This window comes from Vipera ursinii, assembly GCF_947247035.1.
Source record: "Vipera ursinii genome assembly, chromosome: 2".
NCBI classification, from domain to species: Eukaryota; Metazoa; Chordata; class Lepidosauria; order Squamata; family Viperidae; genus Vipera; species Vipera ursinii.
This window is the reverse complement of record NC_139513.1, coordinates 292,246,134-292,264,644: the sequence shown is the minus strand read 5'-3', so window position 1 is coordinate 292,264,644 and position 18,511 is coordinate 292,246,134. Positions and strand designations below refer to the sequence as shown.

General features: G+C 52.1%; 1 protein-coding gene across 1 annotated transcript in view; it reads right to left on the bottom strand.

The window, feature by feature from the left end:
• Window positions 1-18,511, bottom strand: part of LOC310635662 (ribonuclease inhibitor-like) — an 80,012-nt gene that overhangs the window by 27,995 nt on the left and 33,506 nt on the right.

The window sequence follows — 18,511 nt, the reverse complement described above, 5'->3', positions numbered from 1 at the left end:
AAGCTGCTTTCTTGCAGGGTTTTGAACACACTTCAGCTGCCGGCCAAAATTTAAGGTACCGATAGTTTCTTTTCCCTGAATAGGTTTTCTAAGATGCCGAAGCAATTTCAAACAATTATTACTCTTGCAAATGGGAAATCACTTCCGATAAACTTCGCCGAGAAACCTGCAGGGACAACTCCTCACAGCTTTGCTGGGGCAAGTCGCCAGCAATACGAAACCAGAGAATTATTGGGATTTGGCCTATGAGGTTTAGTTTAGCAAAAACTTTCTTTAGCGGTGAAGTAAAAGAAAGAAAATGGGCGCGCGCGGGGAGGGGCGGAGAATTCCATGTCTTCATTCAATCATGTCTCTCCAATGGAGCTGATGGATGGCGTTGACTGAACGGGAGACAAGAGTTTTCGCTTACCTTCGGACCATAAGACGCACCTCATTTTTCCACCCACTTTTGGGGGGGGGAAAAGTGCGTTTTATGGTCCGATAAATACGGTAATCAGTGGAACGACTTGCCTCCAGAAGTTCTGGTTACTCCACCACTGGAGGTTTTCAAGAAAAGATTGGGCAGCCATTTGTCCTGAATAGTATAGGGCAGTGATGGCAAAACTTTTAGAGACCGAGTGCCCAAACTGCAACCCAAAACCCACTTATTTATCGCAAAGTGCCAACACGGCAATTTAATCTGAATACTGAGGTTTTCGTTTATAAAAAAACAACTCATACATTAACATCTTTTGTCTTAAAAGAAAAAACACAATAACAAAGCTTTCGATTCAAACAACTTTTTACTGAAAGGTAAAAGTTTGCCTTTGGCATGCTTTTGAACAATTAATGTGATTTTTTCTGTTGTATGCATGCTGATAATTTGTCTAACCTTGGCTTATACTTTGTAAGTTTGAGAGCAACACGTGCAGCACTCAGGTCATTTGTTAATCTGTTTCTGGTGTCAGATTTGATATAATTCAAAGCTAAAAACAGTGTGCTTGCTCCAGAGGCTTGTTTTGGCTAGGAAGGGGCTTGAGAAATGGCTTTTTCCTGCAAAAACTTAGCCAAAGAGTGAGGTGCGCATGCTCACAGAGAGAGCTCCGAGTGCCTCCTCTGGCAACCGTGCCATAGGTTTGCCACCACTGGTATAGGGTTTCCTGCTTGAGTAGGGGATTGGACTAGAAGACCCCCAAGGTCCTTTCCAATTCTATTGTTCTGTTTTTCAAGAGCATAGAAACAGCCCTTGGAGTAGCTACAATTTTGGATATACAGGCTGGTAATACTTATAAGAAAGATGGTCCATTGTGAGGTGTACGCGAATATGCCCTTTGTAATGTTTAATTTGGTGGACATGCAGTTCCAGTAGGGATGGCCTTATCTTATTTTGCTGAGTGTGTGCATCTTTTCTTTGGCAAGTGTCTATGTGCTGATTCTGGAATGCCACATCTATATGCTCAGGGAAGTTTGTATTATAAGGGATATTCCCTGTTTGCTATTATTTGCTTGATTTAATCAACTTCAGCCTGGCTGTCAATTATCGGCTAAAACTAGTTGAAGAGTATTTGCAACCTTATATTGTCTTTGCAATATAGTTTCTGAGGAGACGGTATTCTCTGAGCTTGGTTGTTTTCTTGCAGATGTTTCACAACCCAGACTAGGACTACTAGGACTGATGATGTTAACTAGTTGGGTCATAAAACATCTGCAAGAAAACAACCCACTTCAGAGAGCACCAAAGACTCCTCCTCCTCCTCCTCCTCCTCCTCCTCCCTTCTAGCACTGATGATGTTACCTTGGTGGAGCAGTGGGCTAATGCCTCCTTAAGTAACACCAGCTGCCTGCAATTAGTGCAGGTTCGCATCCCACCAGGCTCAAGATTGACTCAGCCTTCCATCCTTCCGAGGTAGGTAAAATGAGGACCCAGATTCTTGGGGGCAATTAAGCTGACTTTGTAATAATGCCGCTTGGGGGGGGGGGTATGTGAAAGCCCTAATAAGCAGGCATATACATAGAATGAAGGCTACTGCTAAGTTTGTAAGCCGCCCTGAGTCTTTGGAGAAGGGCGGGATATAAATGGAATTAAAATAAAAAATAAAATAAAAAATACCTAGTTGGGTCCTGAAATGTCTGCAAGAAAACAACCCACTTCAGAGAGCACCAAAGACCCCACATTCCTCCTCCTCCTCCCTTCTAGCACTGATGATGTTACCTAGTTGGGTCCTGAAATGTCTGCAAGAAAACAACCAAGCTCGGAGAGCACCAAGGACCCTACACTTCAACTCTGAGCTACAAATATTCTCCTTTATTAATATTTATTAACATACTGTCTTCTGGCTACAGGCACGTATATGATTAACGAAGTTCACAGGGAGTGCATGAATAAAATTACTTAAATTGTAAAATTATTTCAACAAGCATAAAGAGCTTCGGGGGGGGGGAGGTGGGATGACCAGCATTTTGAACTGGACTGGGATGCTGACCAGCAACCAAATTGGTCCTACTCATGACTTGCAGGATTGTTGTATAGGTAGTCCTCGACTTACAACCACAACTGAGCATCCCAGGGTCAGGTGAGCCCCATTTGCAACCTTCCCAGCTGGCTTCGAACAAGCAAAGTCAAGGGGGAGAAGCCGATTCGTTTAACGATCACATGATTCCCTTAACAACCGCAATGGTTCACTTGACCATTGGGTGTAGCTTCCTTAACCACTAACTTGCTTAGCAACTAAATTCTGGACCCAGTTGTGGTCATAAATCGAGGACTTAGCCAGCAGTAATAAAATGACCCCTCCTCTTTGAGGAGCACATGAGTGACCAGTCTGTGGTGCTTCATCCCTCGAGGCTTTCAAGAAGAGAGTGCACAGTCAGTTGCCCAGAATGGTATAATGTCTTCTGCTTGAGCAGGGGATTGGACTACAGCAGTAGTGTCAAGACTGATTCGCCCTTTTACCCTCGCTTATAGCTTTACAGTGGGATGGGATGCAGAACTGGGAGGAGTGGTTTCTAGGCAACCGAGGCTTCTGAGAGCCAAGGTCACTAATGCAGGTGCTCAGCAGGGAAGTGGACTGTTTCCATAATAAGAACAAATGTTACTATTGGACAGTATGAACACCTGGTGGGTGGGGATGAGGGAATTTATTGTTTAGCTAAGCAAGCCTGAGCCGGAAAATCAAGAGCTGGTTTTGCTTCTTCTGCGCCAATGTAAAATTTCAGTAAAGTATTAGACTCTTGGTAAAATCATGTCTGAGGAGTTTCTTTTTCTGGAAATGCCAACTGGACAGTTGACAAGCGGTCCCCAACCTTTGCGGCTTGGTGGCACGGCTAGGGGTGGGGGAGACAGGAACCAGGCCATACGAGCAATGGGCCGATGCTTGTGCACAGCTCAACTTGACTTCAAGTGTGCGCTAGCCTGCTGTTTGCATGAGTTGAGCTGCATGCGCATGTACATGCCAGCCCACTGCTCACATGGCTCAGTTCCGAATAAACCACAGCCTGGTAGTGGGCTGTGGCCTGTGAAGTGGCTCGCGGGTGCAAGGATTACGCAGAGACAGCAGGCTCGGGTTGCAGGTTTATTGAGGTACACCTGGCAAAACTCTGCCAGTTTGAGTTCTTTATATAGCCAGCTGGAAGTTGGTTCCTCCAATCAGCGGTTCGGCTTCTCCCGCCGGGAAGCTGGGCCAATCGGCTGTGTCGGCGTTTTGAAAGCTAGAGTCCTTGTGCTCCGCTCTCAGCTATCGCGCTTGCGCTCTAGCTTGCGCTCTAGCTATGGGTGGATATGGCAAGAGAGGCTGGGATCCAGTCATCTCAAAGCAAGAAGGAGATCTAGGTGGCAAGAACACACTCAGAGATCGCCGAACCCTTTCTGGAAGACCCCATCTGTGCTCTGATGTACGATGTCTCAGATGGGCCTCCAAGAGTTCCTTTTCCTCAACGCTGAGAAAATCGAGGTCTTGACTGAGGATTTGCACTTCTCCTCTATCACGTGGGGGAATCTTGGTCACAGTGTCTGCGGTGATCTTCTCTGCTTTAAAGAGAGGTGGGGCGAAAGCTTGCAACGATTTCAGCACTGTTGATGGCAAGGCCCATGCATGCTGGATTCTCTTCCACTGGATGTGGAATTCCAGAAGGTTCCGGCTGCTCTCTGGGAGGAAAGAGAGCCCTGTCTTGGTACCAGAGCAAATCTGGACTTTAGTTTGCCTAGACTTGCCTGTTGCTCTCCGTCTGTTATTGCCAACTTTGCTCTTGGGCTTTTCTAAAGTCTTCTGCTCTGGCTTAAACAATACCGGTTCATAGATGTCTGTGGTTTGCAAATCAGGTCCACTTTTCCGTAAGGATTTGGGTGGTAAAGGCAAGAGAGGCTGGAATCCAGTCATCCCAGGATGAGAAGGAGATCTGGGTGGTAGGAAGGCCCTCAGAGATTGCCGAACTCTTTCTGGAAGACCCCATCGGTGCTCTGATGTACGATGTCTCAGATGGGCCTCCAAGAGTTCCTTTTCCTCAACGCTGAGAAAATCGAGGCCTTGACTGAGGATTTGCACTTCTCCTCTATCACGTGGGGGAATCTTGGTCACAGTGTCTGCGGTGATCTTCTCTGCTTTAAAGAGAGGTGGGGCGAAAGCTTGCAATGATTTTAGCACTGTTGATGGCAAGGGCCATGCATGCTGGATTCTCTTCCACTGGATGTGGAATTCCAGAAGGTTCCGGCTGCTCTCTGGGAGGAAAGAGAGCCCTGTCTTGGTACCAGAGCAAATCTGGACTTTAGTTTGCCTAGACTTGCCTGTTGCTCTCCGTCTCTTATTGCCAACTTTGCTCTTGGGCTTTTCTAAAGTCTTCTGCTCTGGCTTAAACAATACCGGTTCATAGATGTCTGTGGTTTGCAAATCAGGTCCACTTTTCCGTAAGGATTTGGGTGGTAAAGGCAAGAGAGGCTGGAATCCAGTCATCCCAGGATGAGAAGGAGATCTGGGTGGTAGGAAGGCCCTCAGAGATTGCCGAACTCTTTCTGGAAGACCCCATCTGTGCTCTGATGTACGATGTCTCAAATGGGCCTCCAAGAGTTCCTTTTCCTCAACGCTGAGAAAATCGAGGTCTTGACTGAGGATTTGCACTTCTCCTCTATCACGTGGGGGAATCTTGGTCACAGTGTCTGCGGTGATCTTCTCTGCTTTAAAGAGAGGTGGGGCGAAAGCTTGCAACGATTTTAGCACTGTTGATGGCAAGCCCCATGCATGCTGGATTCTCTTCCACTGGATGTGGAATTCCAGAAGGTTCCGGCTGCTCTCTGGGAGGAAAGAGAGCCCTGTCTTGGTACCAGAGCAAATCTGGACTTTAGTTTGCCTAGACTTGCCTGTTGCTCTCCGTCTCTTATTGCCAACTTTGCTCTTGGGCTTTTCTGAAGTCTTCTGCTCTGGCTTAAACAATACCGGTTCATAGATGTCTGTGGTTTGCAAATCAGGTCCACTTTTCCGTAAGGATTTGGGTGGTAAAGGCAAGAGAGGCTGGAATCCAGTCATCCCAGGATGAGAAGGAGATCTGGGTGGTAGGAAGGCCCTCAGAGATTGCCGAACTCTTTCTGGAAGACCCCATCTGTGCTCTGATGTACGATGTCTCAAATGGGCCTCCAAGAGTTCCTTTTCCTCAACGCTGAGAAAATCGAGGTCTTGACTGAGGATTTGCACTTCTCCTCTATCACGTGGGGGAATCTTGGTCACAGTGTCTGCAGTGATCTTCTCTGCTTTAAAGAGAGGTGGGGCGAAAGCTTGCAACGATTTTAGCACTGTTGATGGCAAGCCCCATGCATGCTGGATTCTCTTCCACTGGATGTGGAATTCCAGAAGGTTCCGGCTGCTCTCTGGGAGGAAAGAGAGCCCTGTCTTGGTACCAGAGCAAATCTGGACTTTAGTTTGCCTAGACTTGCCTGTTGCTCTCCGTCTCTTATTGCCAACTTTGCTCTTGGGCTTTTCTAAAGTCTTCTGCTCTGGCTTAAACAATACCGGTTCATAGATGTCTGTGGTTTGCAAATCAGGTCCACTTTTCCGTAAGGATTTGGGTGGTAAAGGCAAGAGAGGCTGGAATCCAGTCATCCCAGGATGAGAAGGAGATCTGGGTGGTAGGAAGGCCCTCAGAGATTGCCGAACTCTTTCTGGAAGACCCCATCTGTGCTCTGATGTACGATGTCTCAGATGGGCCTCCAAGAGTTCCTTTTCCTCAACGCTGAGAAAATCGAGGCCTTGACTGAGGATTTGCACTTCTCCTCTATCACGTGGGGGAATCTTGGTCACAGTGTCTGCGGTGATCTTCTCTGCTTTAAAGAGAGGTGGGGCGAAAGCTTGCAACGATTTTAGCACTGTTGATGGCAAGCCCCATGCATGCTGGATTCTCTTCCACTGGATGTGGAATTCCAGAAGGTTCCGGCTGCTCTCTGGGAGGAAAGAGAGCCCTGTCTTGGTACCAGAGCAAATCTGGACTTTAGTTTGCCTAGACCTGCCTGTTGCTCTCCGTCTCTTATTGCCAACTTTGCTCTTGGGCTTTTCTAAAGTCTTCTGCTCTGGCTTAAACAATACCGGTTCATAGATGTCTGTGGTTTGCAAATCAGGTCCACTTTTCCGTAAGGATTTGGGTGGTAAAGGCAAGAGAGGCTGGAATCCAGTCATCCCAGGATGAGAAGGAGATCTGGGTGGTAGGAAGGCCCTCAGAGATTGCCGAACTCTTTCTGGAAGACCCCATCTGTGCTCTGATGTACGATGTCTCAGATGGGCCTCCAAGAGTTCCTTTTCCTCAACGCTGAGAAAATCGAGGCCTTGACTGAGGATTTGCACTTCTCCTCTATCACGTGGGGGAATCTTGGTCACAGTGTCTGCGGTGATCTTCTCTGCTTTAAAGAGAGGTGGGGCGAAAGCTTGCAACGATTTTAGCACTGTTGATGGCAAGCCCCATGCACTCTGGATTCTCTTCCACTGGATGTGGAATTCCAGAAGGTTCCGGCTGCTCTCTGGGAGGAAAGAGAGCCCTGTCTTGGTACCAGAGCAAATCTGGACTTTAGTTTGCCTAGACTTGCCTGTTGCTCTCCGTCTGTTATTGCCAACTTTGCTCTTGGGCTTTTCTAAAGTCTTCTGCTCTGGCTTAAACAATACCGGTGTCAAACCCTCGTCTCCGCCGGGAATAACAGGCACTCAGGAAAAACCACGACGAAGTACGGATGACTGCAAAGAGCACCTTTAATGTCAGGATCTCCAAGCATTAGTAAAGTCAGCGTTGAGAGTCACACTCTCCAACGCGCCTTTTATTCTATGCCTGTAACAAGGCAGCAGCCCCACCCTTAGGCCCCACCCCTCCCCCATGCAGACCAGCATCCGCCTGGCCTGCATAAATACTCCACCCCCCTACTACATCACCCCACGCCCAACTCCCTCCACCGCCACCGTGATTCCCAGCGCGGAAAAAACACAAGTCCACCCCCCCAAAGTCCCGGCCGTGCTCCCCTCCACCACTGCAAGCCCCTGCGTCACACCCACGGGCCCCTGGTGGTCCCCAAAGTCCGGGCGCAGCTGTTGAGTGCCCCGCGTCGCTGCCAGCGTGTCTGCAGTCACAGCCGTAGCCGTTTCAAGCCGCCGCTCAGCTTGCAGCTGCCTCCCAGCCAATCGAACTCCACGGGCCCCGGCAACAGCCTCCATCCGCCTCCCAGCTGATTGAGCCGAGACGGACTGTCCCCCGGCCGCCAGCACCGGCGCGGCCTCCCGCGGCGCCGCCGTGGATCCGACGCTCGCCCGCTGGACAGCTGATAGGTGTGGGCGTGGCTGGGCTCCTGGTGCAGCGCGGGCGTCTGCCTTCGCCCGCCGCACAGCTTGCAGCACGCCCGTGGATCCGACGCCCGCCCGCTGGACAGCTGGTAGGTGTGGGCGTGGCTGGGCTCCCGGTGCAGCGTGGGTAACCGCGACCGTGCTCCCCTGGCTCCCCGTGAAGTGTCGAGCCCGTAGGGCTTGACAGTCGGCCCCCCTCACCACGGCTCCTCCTGGAAGGCAAGATACAGGAGTTAGGCATGCACTAACGAGAGCAGTAGTTTCCCTTCGTCTCCCACCCGAGGGCCTGCCAGGATGCCTTCGATGAAATGCTTTAACTAACTTAGGGGCCTGGACGTTCGGCTCTGCCACCCAGGATGCCTCAGTAACCGGGTATCCCTTCCACAGCACCAAGTATTGCAGTCGCCCTCTCCGTATTCTAGAATCTAGAATCTCCTGTATCTCGTATTGATTATCGCCCACGGGCCCCGGGGCCACTGACTCCCCCCGGACAGGAACGGGAGCTGGTTTTAACAAGCTGCCATGGAACACGGGATGTACCTTGCCCAGGAATTTAGGCAACCGGAGGCGCACCGTGACTGGATTGATGACGTGGGTGACCTGAAAAGGGCCTATGTACTTAGGGCCCAGCTTCTTGCTAGGTACTTGCAACCTCAAGTATTTTGTAGACAAGTACACCCAATCCCCAACCCCCGGGGTGTAGAACAGTTGGCGCTTCTTGTCTGCTTGGGCCTTTACGATACCGGCTTGTTTGGTCAAGGCCTCCTTGGTTGCTGCCCAAGCTTTTCTGATTTGCAGCATCCACTCCTGGGGTTGACGGGGAGGTCGAACCTTGGTCGCACTCGGGTACGGGAGGGAAATCGTAGCCAGACACCACCATGTACGGTGGGAGACCAGTGCTACTGTGCACAGCGTTGTTGTGGGCGATTTCTGCAAACGCCAGTAGATCAGCCCAATCTGCCTGTTGGTACGAGACATAGCTGCGCAGATATTGCTCCACCGCTGCGTTGGCCCGTTCAGCAGCACCATTCGTGCAAGGATGGTACCCCGAGCTTAATCCCTGAGCTGACCCGATGAACTGGAGGAATTCACGCCAAAACCTGGCGGTAAACTGCACTCCCCGGTCCGATATAATGCGTCTAGGCGCCCCGTGTAAGCGGTACACATGGGTTATGAATAGCCAGGCCAGACGCCGGGCCGAGGGTAAACCCCTCAACGGGACAAAATGGGCTTGTTTAGAAAACAGGTCAACCACGGTCCAGATAACAGTGTATCCACGGCTTTCTGGTAGGTCCACGATGAAATCCATCCCGATGTCCTGCCATGGCCGGTTAGGGTCCGCCACCGTCTGTAAAAGCCCCGCTGGCTTCCCGGGCTGGGGCTTGGCCATGGCACACGTGCGGCAACGCTGGACATAATCTTTGACCTGCCGCCTCATTCCCGGCCACCAGAACTGACGTCTAGCAAGGTGCAGGGTTTTCAGGAATCCAAGGTGTCCGGCCTGTTTGGCGTCATGGCACCTATAAAGCACAGTCTCTCGCAAGGTTTGCGGTACATACATCTTACTCCCATACCAGGCCAGGTCATCCCGTTGGGTTAGGAGTCGCGGGTGTTGCTGTAGCCAGTCATCTTCCACCAGAGCTTTTTTCAGCTGCTGTACAAGGTCCTCCACACCCTTGTTCTGAACAACCTGTACCATCTCTGGGACAAGAGGAGGGATAAGAGCCTGCACCACCTCCTCCCGCTGGTTGTCATACTGCGGAAGCCGCGAGAGGGCATCCGCCAGGAAATTCTTCCCCCCCGGAACGTATTTCAGGGTAAACCTGAACCTCCTGAAATACAGGGCCCACCGTACATGCTTAGGGGCCAACTTACGTGGGGACTGTAGAGCTTCTAAGTTCCTGTGGTCTGTCCACACTTCGAAAGGCTTCTCTGCCCCCTCTAGGAGGTGGCGCCATGTCTCCAACGCCCACCGAACGGCGTAGGCCTCCTTTTCCCAGATAGCCCAGGCGCGTTCGGTGGCTGACAGTTTTTTGGACGCATAAGCACAAGGTTGCAATGCGCCTTTACTGTTGTGTTGTAATAGAACAGCTCCGACTGCCACGTCACTAGCATCTGCTTGCACAACGTATGGTGCTGCTGGGTCGGGATGCAACAGTATGGGCTCTCGGGTGAACAAACCTTTCAAGGTCTCGAAGGCCCGTTGACATTCTACGGTCCACGTTACCCGCAACCCTGGCCGTGGTTTCACCGCTAACTTCTTAGTTTTGAGCAAGTCTGTTAATGGAAGAGCTACTGCAGCAAAAGATGGTATGAATTGACGGTAAAAATTGGCAAACCCCAGGAAGCTCTGTAGCTGTCGTCTGGTCCCCGGGGCTTGCCACTGCAATATAGCCTCTACTTTCTTGGGATCCATGGCAATCCCGGCCGCTGAGACCCGATAGCCCAAGTAGTCCAGTCGAGACGCGTGGAATTCACATTTTGATAGTTTCACGTACAACCGTGCGTCTAGGAGTTTTCGCAAAACCTGGCGTACAAGGGCAACGTGCTGGTCCATTGTCTCCGTATATATAAGGATGTCGTCAAGATACACGAGCACCCCCCTATATAAATGTTCATGCAAAACCTGATTTATTAGTTGCATGAACACAGCGGGGGCCCCCTGGAGTCCGAATGGCATTACACGAAATTGATAACTGCCCAATGGGCAGTTGAACGCCGTTTTCCACTCATCTCCTTTCTTGATGCGCACCCGGTAATAGGCCTCGCGTAAGTCCAAGCGGGTAAACACCCTCCCCTTAGCCAGGTGGGACAACATGTCTTTCATTAAAGGCAGTGGATACAAATGTTCAATACACACTGCATTGACCCCCCGGTAGTCCACACAAAGACGCAGGCCCCCATCTTTCTTCTCCCTAAAAAGGACTGGTGCTGCCATTCGCGAGCGAGCTGGTTGTATGAACCCCCGTGCAAGATTCTTATCGATGTAATTTCGGAGTTCTGTCATCTCCCGCGGGGTCATGGCATACATCCGGGGCTTAGGAAGCTTAACCCCCGGCTCTAGTTCAATCGCACAGTCCGTCGGCCGATGGGGTGGCAGGAGATCGCATTCCTGCTCACTGAACACCTCAAGGAATTCGGTATACTCTGGTGGCACATGTATCTCTGCCCCAGCCCTGCAACTCTCCTCCGGTTTCCCTGGCGGGCCAGAGATGCTTGGCCGCTCATGATCAGGGGGCTGTGGCCCAATCCCTAGGCGCAGGTGACGACAACCCCTCTCCCACCAAATGGTCGGCCCCCACTTGTCCAGCCATGTTAACCCCAAGATCACCTCCTCCGTCATGGAGGGCACCACGATGAACCGCAACCGCTCCCAGTGCTCCCCCAAATCCAGCCGCACAAGTTCTGTGACATGGGTGATAGGCGCCCCCCCCAAAAGAGACCCATCCACCTGCTGGAAACGTATTGGACTCCTCAACCGAACCACCCCAACACCCAGTGTGGCCACCACCTTCCGGCTAATAAGACACCTCGTGCTACCCGAATCAATTAAAGCCCTAAACCCCATCACCTTCCCCGTGGCCGGGTTGGTTAACGTAACCGGAACTGAAAATGGGCTAACCGGAGCACTTACCATGGGGTCCTCCTCTGGCCTATCACCATGCTCGTAATACTCCACGTTCACATCGATGGCACCGTCCCCCTCCGTCTGGCCGCTTCCCCCTGTTGTTGACTCCACAGCTTGCCGAGAAGCCCGGGAACGCTCTGCAAAGCGCCCGGGGGTTGTGCTCCTTGCTGGAGTTGCTGTTGCAACCACCCGAGATGCCGGTATAGGGCAGGCGGCCACGCGATGCCCTGGCTGATCGCATCTGAAGCATCGCAGAACGGACCGTGGTGGCTGGATGGCAGGACCCAGCGACGATGGCGGCGGCTTCTGCACTTGGCCCTGCGATCTCGGCGGAACCTGACGGGAATCTCCTACGGGCCGTACACGCCGTTGACAAGCCTGTAAGGCCACATCCAGCTCGACCGCGACCCGCAGCCACTCTCGGAGCCTAGGAGGGATGCCCCGGAAGATACAAGCTCGTAGGAGAGAATCGTCCAGTCCGGCCCGGAAATGGTGAACCAACATTCTCTCTGGCCAGGAACTGAGCCTGCCAGCCACTTCACGAAAGTCCTGCACATAGGCTGTAGCTGGACACCCGTTCTGCCGCAAGCCAACTATCTCAGCTTCCGCTCGATGCGTGCGCGTCACATCCTCGAATCGTGTACGCAACGCTTCAAGAAGAAGGCCCACATCCCCCAGTTCACGGGCACGATCACCATAAAGGTTCGCCACCCAGGCCGCTGCCTCCCCTTGTAAAGCCGTTGTAACAGCCATCACCATTCCCCACTGGGAAGTATACAAAGGACCGTACTGGTCCAGATGGTGGATGGCTTGTCCGAGGAACAGGGCCAAACGGTCGGGGTTGCCGTCAAAGGTCACAGGCAGCGGTGGTGGGCCCCAAACCGCAGGCCCTCCCCAAGGACCCGCCGGGCCTCCGGGTCTCTGTGCAACCCCTGGTTGTTGCCACCCCAGCCCCCCGGCTGGCACAGCACCCCCCGGCCTTGTTCCACCAGGCCCTGCGAGGCCCGAGTCGGGAGCAGCCGCCGGTCCCGGCGATGGAAGGCCTGGGACCTGTGGGGTACCAGGGGCCTGCGGAGCCCGAAAACGGGGACTTGCCAAACGGAACCGGGTTTGACCCCTACGCTCCGGGTCGGTCCGGGGTCGTGCCCATCCACCAGTCTCCAGGTCGGCATCAGTAGGGGTCCATGGCCAGGGTTCTCCAAAATGGTCCCTCAGGACGTCCATAGTATAACTGCCTGGAGCCGTGGTGTAGCTCCACTCCTCTCCGCCCTCATCGGTGGCACGACGCTCTCTCCACTCCCAGAGGGACCCCTTCCCTCTGGATGGTTGGGTTTGTCCAGCCACTGGCTGGCTCAAGACAGGACTGAGCCACCATTCTCCAGGCTTCTCCTGGGCAGCCGGTTCTGGAGCCTCAGCTCCCTTTGGTGATGGTCCAAGGTCCCGGACCTTAGGCCGAACCACTGGTGGGGCCTCTGCCAATTCCCCCACCTCAAGAGGCACAGCAACCCCAGCTGGTTCCTCCCCTCCTGCCATGGGCACACCGCCCTGGGTCCCCTCAGCCATACTGGCAGGCAAAAACCAGAGCCCAGCAAAAAGAGCGCTGTGCTGTTTGAACGCTGACTTACTGTCAAACCCTCGTCTCCGCCGGGAATAACAGGCACTCAGGAAAAACCACGACGAAGTACGGATGACTGCAAAGAGCACCTTTAATGTCAGGATCTCCAAGCATTAATAAAGTCAGCGTTGAGAGTCACACTCTCCAACGCGCCTTTTATTCTATGCCTGTAACAAGGCAGCAGCCCCACCCTTAGGCCCCACCCCTCCCCCATGCAGACCAGCATCCGCCTGGCCTGCATAAATACTCCACCCCCCTACTACATCACCCCACGCCCAACTCCCTCCACCGCCACCGTGATTCCCAGCGCGGAAAAAACACAAGTCCACCCCCCCCCAAAGTCCCGGCCGTGCTCCCCTCCACCACTGCAAGCCCCTGCGTCACACCCACGGGCCCCTGGTGGTCCCCAAAGTCCGGGCGCAGCTGTTGAGTGCCCCGCGTCGCTGCCAGCGTGTCTGCAGTCACAGCCGTAGCCGTTTCAAGCCGCCGCTCAGCTCGCAGCTGCCTCCCAGCCAATCGAACTCCACGGGCCCCGGCAACAGCCTCCATCCGCCTCCCAGCTGATTGAGCCGAGACGGACTGTCCCCCGGCCGCCAGCACCGGCGCGGCCTCCCGCGGCGCCGCCGTGGATCCGACGCTCGCCCGCTGGACAGCTGATAGGTGTGGGCGTGGCTGGGCTCCCGGTGCAGCGTGGGTAACCGCGACCGTGCTCCCCTGGCTCCCCGTGAAGTGTCGAGCCCGTAGGGCTTGACAACCGGTTCATAGATGTCTGTGGTTTGCAAATCAGGTCCACTTTTCCGTAAGGATTTGGGTGGTAAAGGCAAGAGAGGCTGGAATCCAGTCATCCCAGGATGAGAAGGAGATCTGGGTGGTAGGAAGGCCCTCAGAGATTGCCGAACTCTTTCTGGAAGACCCCATCTGTGCTCTGATGTACGATGTCTCAGATGGGCCTCCAAGAGTTCCTTTTCCTCAACGCTGAGAAAATCGAGGCCTTGACTGAGGATTTGCACTTCTCCTCTATCACGTGGGGGAATCTTGGTCACAGTGTCTGCGGTGATCTTCTCTGCTTTAAAGAGAGGTGGGGCGAAAGCTTGCAACGATTTTAGCACTGTCGATGGCAAGCCCCATGCATGCTGGATTCTCTTCCACTGGATGTGGAATTCCAGAAGGTTCCGGCTGCTCTCTGGGAGGAAAGAGAGCCCTGTCTTGGTACCAGAGCAAATCTGGACTTTAGTTTGCCTAGACTTGCCTGTTGCTCTCCGTCTCTTATTGCCAACTTTGCTCTTGGGCTTTTCTAAAGTCTTCTGCTCTGGCTTAAACAATACCGGTTCATAGATGTCTGTGGTTTGCAAATCAGGTCCACTTTTCCGTAAGGATTTGGGTGGTAAAGGCAAGAGAGGCTGGAATCCAGTCATCCCAGGATGAGAAGGAGATCTGGGTGGTAGGAAGGCCCTCAGAGATTGCCGAACTCTTTCTGGAAGACCCCATCTGTGCTCTGATGTACGATGTCTCAGATGGGCCTCCAAGAGTTCCTTTTCCTCAACGCTGAGAAAATCGAGGCCTTGACTGAGGATTTGCACTTCTCCTCTATCACGTGGGGGAATCTTGGTCACAGTGTCTGCGGTGATCTTCTCTGCTTTAAAGAGAGGTGGGGCGAAAGCTTGCAACGATTTTAGCACTGTTGATGGCAAGCCCCATGCATGCTGGATTCTCTTCCACTGGATGTGGAATTCCAGAAGGTTCCGGCTGCTCTCTGGGAGGAAAGAGAGCCCTGTCTTGGTACCAGAGCAAATCTGGACTTTAGTTTGCCTAGACTTGCCTGTTGCTCTCCGTCTCTTATTGCCAACTTTGCTCTTGGGCTTTTCTAAAGTCTTCTGCTCTGGCTTAAACAATACCGGTTCATAGATGTCTGTGGTTTGCAAATCAGGTCCACTTTTCCGTAAGGATTTGGGTGGTAAAGGCAAGAGAGGCTGGAATCCAGTCATCCCAGGATGAGAAGGAGATCTGGGTGGTAGGAAGGCCCTCAGAGATTGCCGAACTCTTTCTGGAAGACCCCATCTGTGCTCTGATGTACGATGTCTCAGATGGGCCTCCAAGAGTTCCTTTTCCTCAACGCTGAGAAAATCGAGGCCTTGACTGAGGATTTGCACTTCTCCTCTATCACGTGGGGGAATCTTGGTCACAGTGTCTGCGGTGATCTTCTCTGCTTTAAAGAGAGGTGGGGCGAAAGCTTGCAACGATTTTAGCACTGTTGATGGCAAGCCCCATGCACTCTGGATTCTCTTCCACTGGATGTGGAATTCCAGAAGGTTCCGGCTGCTCTCTGGGAGGAAAGAGAGCCCTGTCTTGGTACCAGAGCAAATCTGGACTTTAGTTTGCCTAGACTTGCCTGTTGCTCTCCGTCTCTTATTGCCAACTTTGCTCTTGGGCTTTTCTGAAGTCTTCTGCTCTGGCTTAAACAATACCGGTTCATAGATGTCTGTGGTTTGCAAATCAGGTCCACTTTTCCGTAAGGATTTGGGTGGTAAAGGCAAGAGAGGCTGGAATCCAGTCATCCCAGGATGAGAAGGAGATCTGGGTGGTAGGAAGGCCCTCAGAGATTGCCGAACTCTTTCTGGAAGACCCCATCTGTGCTCTGATGTACGATGTCTCAGATGGGCCTCCAAGAGTTCCTTTTCCTCAACGCTGAGAAAATCGAGGCCTTGACTGAGGATTTGCACTTCTCCTCTATCACGTGGGGGAATCTTGGTCACAGTGTCTGCGGTGATCTTCTCTGCTTTAAAGAGAGGTGGGGCGAAAGCTTGCAACGATTTTAGCACTGTTGATGGCAAGCCCCATGCACTCTGGATTCTCTTCCACTGGATGTGGAATTCCAGAAGGTTCCGGCTGCTCTCTGGGAGGAAAGAGAGCCCTGTCTTGGTACCAGAGCAAATCTGGACTTTAGTTTGCCTAGACTTGCCTGTTGCTCTCCGTCTCTTATTGCCAACTTTGCTCTTGGGCTTTTCTGAAGTCTTCTGCTCTGGCTTAAACAATACCGGTTCATAGATGTCTGTGGTTTGCAAATCAGGTCCACTTTTCCGTAAGGATTTGGGTGGTAAAGGCAAGAGAGGCTGGAATCCAGTCATCCCAGGATGAGAAGGAGATCTGGGTGGTAGGAAGGCCCTCAGAGATTGCCGAACTCTTTCTGGAAGACCCCATCTGTGCTCTGATGTACGATGTCTCAGATGGGCCTCCAAGAGTTCCTTTTCCTCAACGCTGAGAAAATCGAGGCCTTGACTGAGGATTTGCACTTCTCCTCTATCACGTGGGGGAATCTTGGTCACAGTGTCTGCGGTGATCTTCTCTGCTTTAAAGAGAGGTGGGGCGAAAGCTTGCAACGATTTTAGCACTGTTGATGGCAAGCCCCATGCATGCTGGATTCTCTTCCACTGGATGTGGAATTCCAGAAGGTTCCGGCTGCTCTCTGGGAGGAAAGAGAGCCCTGTCTTTGTACCAGAGCAAATCTGGACTTTAGTTTGCCTAGACTTGCCTGTTGCTCTCCGTCTCTTATTGCCAACTTTGCTCTTGGGCTTTTCTAAAGTCTTCTGCTCTGGCTTAAACAATACCGGTTCATAGATGTCTGTGGTTTGCAAATCAGGTCCACTTTTCCGTAAGGATTTGGGTGGTAAAGGCAAGAGAGGCTGGAATCCAGTCATCCCAGGATGAGAAGGAGATCTGGGTGGTAGGAAGGCCCTCAGAGATTGCCGAACTCTTTCTGGAAGACCCCATCTGTGCTCTGATGTATGATGTCTCAGATGGGCCTCCAAGAGTTCCTTTTCCTCAACGCTGAAAAAATCGAGGTCTTGACTGAGGATTTGCACTTCTCCTCTATCACGTGGGGGAATCTTGGTCACAGTGTCTGCGGTGATCTTCTCTGCTTTAAAGAGAGGTGGGGCGAAAGCTTGCAACGATTTTAGCACTGTTGATGGCAAACCCCATGCATGCTGGATTCTCTTCCACTGGATGTGGAATTCCAGAAGGTTCCGGCTGCTCTCTGGGAGGAAAGAGAGCCCTGTCTTGGTACCAGAGCAAATCTGGACTTTAGTTTGCCTAGACTTGCCTGTTGCTCTCCGTCTCTTATTGCCAACTTTGCTCTTGGGCTTTTCTAAAGTCTTCTGCTCTGGCTTAAACAATACCGGTTCATAGATGTCTGTGGTTTGCAAATCAGGTCCACTTTTCCGTAAGAATTTGGGTGGTAAAGGCAAGAGAGGCTGGAATCCAGTCATCCCAGGATGAGAAGGAGATCTGGGTGGTAGGAAGGCCCTCAGAGATTGCCGAACTCTTTCTGGAAGACCCCATCTGTGCTCTGATGTACGATGTCTCAGATGGGCCTCCAAGAGTTCCTTTTCCTCAACGCTGAGAAAATCGAGGTCTTGACTGAGGATTTGCACTTCTCCTCTATCACGTGGGGGAATCTTGGTCACAGTGTCTGCGGTGATCTTCTCTGCTTTAAAGAGAGATGGGGCGAAAGCTTGCAACGATTTTAGCACTGTTGATGGCAAGCCCCATGCATGCTGGATTCTTTTCCACTGGCTGTGGAATTCCAGAAGGTTCCGGCTGCTCTCTGGGAGGAAAGAGAGCCCTGTCTTGGTACCAGAGCAAATCTGGACTTTAGTTTGCCTAGACTTGCCTGTTGCTCTCCGTCTCTTATTGCCAACTTTGCTCTTGGGCTTTTCTAAAGTCTTCTGCTCTGGCTTAAACAATACCGGTTCATAGATGTCTGTGGTTTGCAAATCAGGTCCACTTTTCCATAAGAATTTGGGTGGTAAAGGCAAGAGAGGCTGGAATCCAGTCATCCCAGGATGAGAAGGAGATCTGGGTGGTAGGAAGGCCCTCAGAGATTGCCGAACTCTTTCTGGAAGACCCCATCTGTGCTCTGATGTACGATGTCTCAGATGGGCCTCCAAGAGTTCCTTTTCCTCAACGCTGAGAAAATCGAGGTCTTGACTGAGGATTTGCACTTCTCCTCTATCACGTGGGGGAATCTTGGTCACAGTGTCTGCGGTGATCTTCTCTGCTTTAAAGAGAGATGGGGCGAAAGCTTGCAATGATTTTAGCACTGTTGATGGCAAGCCCCATGCATGCTGGATTCTCTTCCACTGGATGTGGAATTCCAGAAGGTTCCGGCTGCTCTCTGGGAGGAAAGAGAGCCCTGTCTTGGTACCAGAGCAAATCTGGACTTTAGTTTGCCTAGACTTGCCTGTTGCTCTCCGTCTCTTATTGCCAACTTTGCTCTTGGGCTTTTCTAAAGTCTTCTGCTCTGGCTTAAACAATACCGGTTCATAGATGTCTGTGGTTTGCAAATCAGGTCCACTTTTCCGTAAGGATTTGGGTGGTAAAGGCAAGAGAGGCTGGAATCCAGTCATCCCAGGATGAGAAGGAGATCTGGGTGGTAGGAAGGCCCTCAGAGATTGCCGAACTCTTTCTGGAAGACCCCATCTGTGCTCT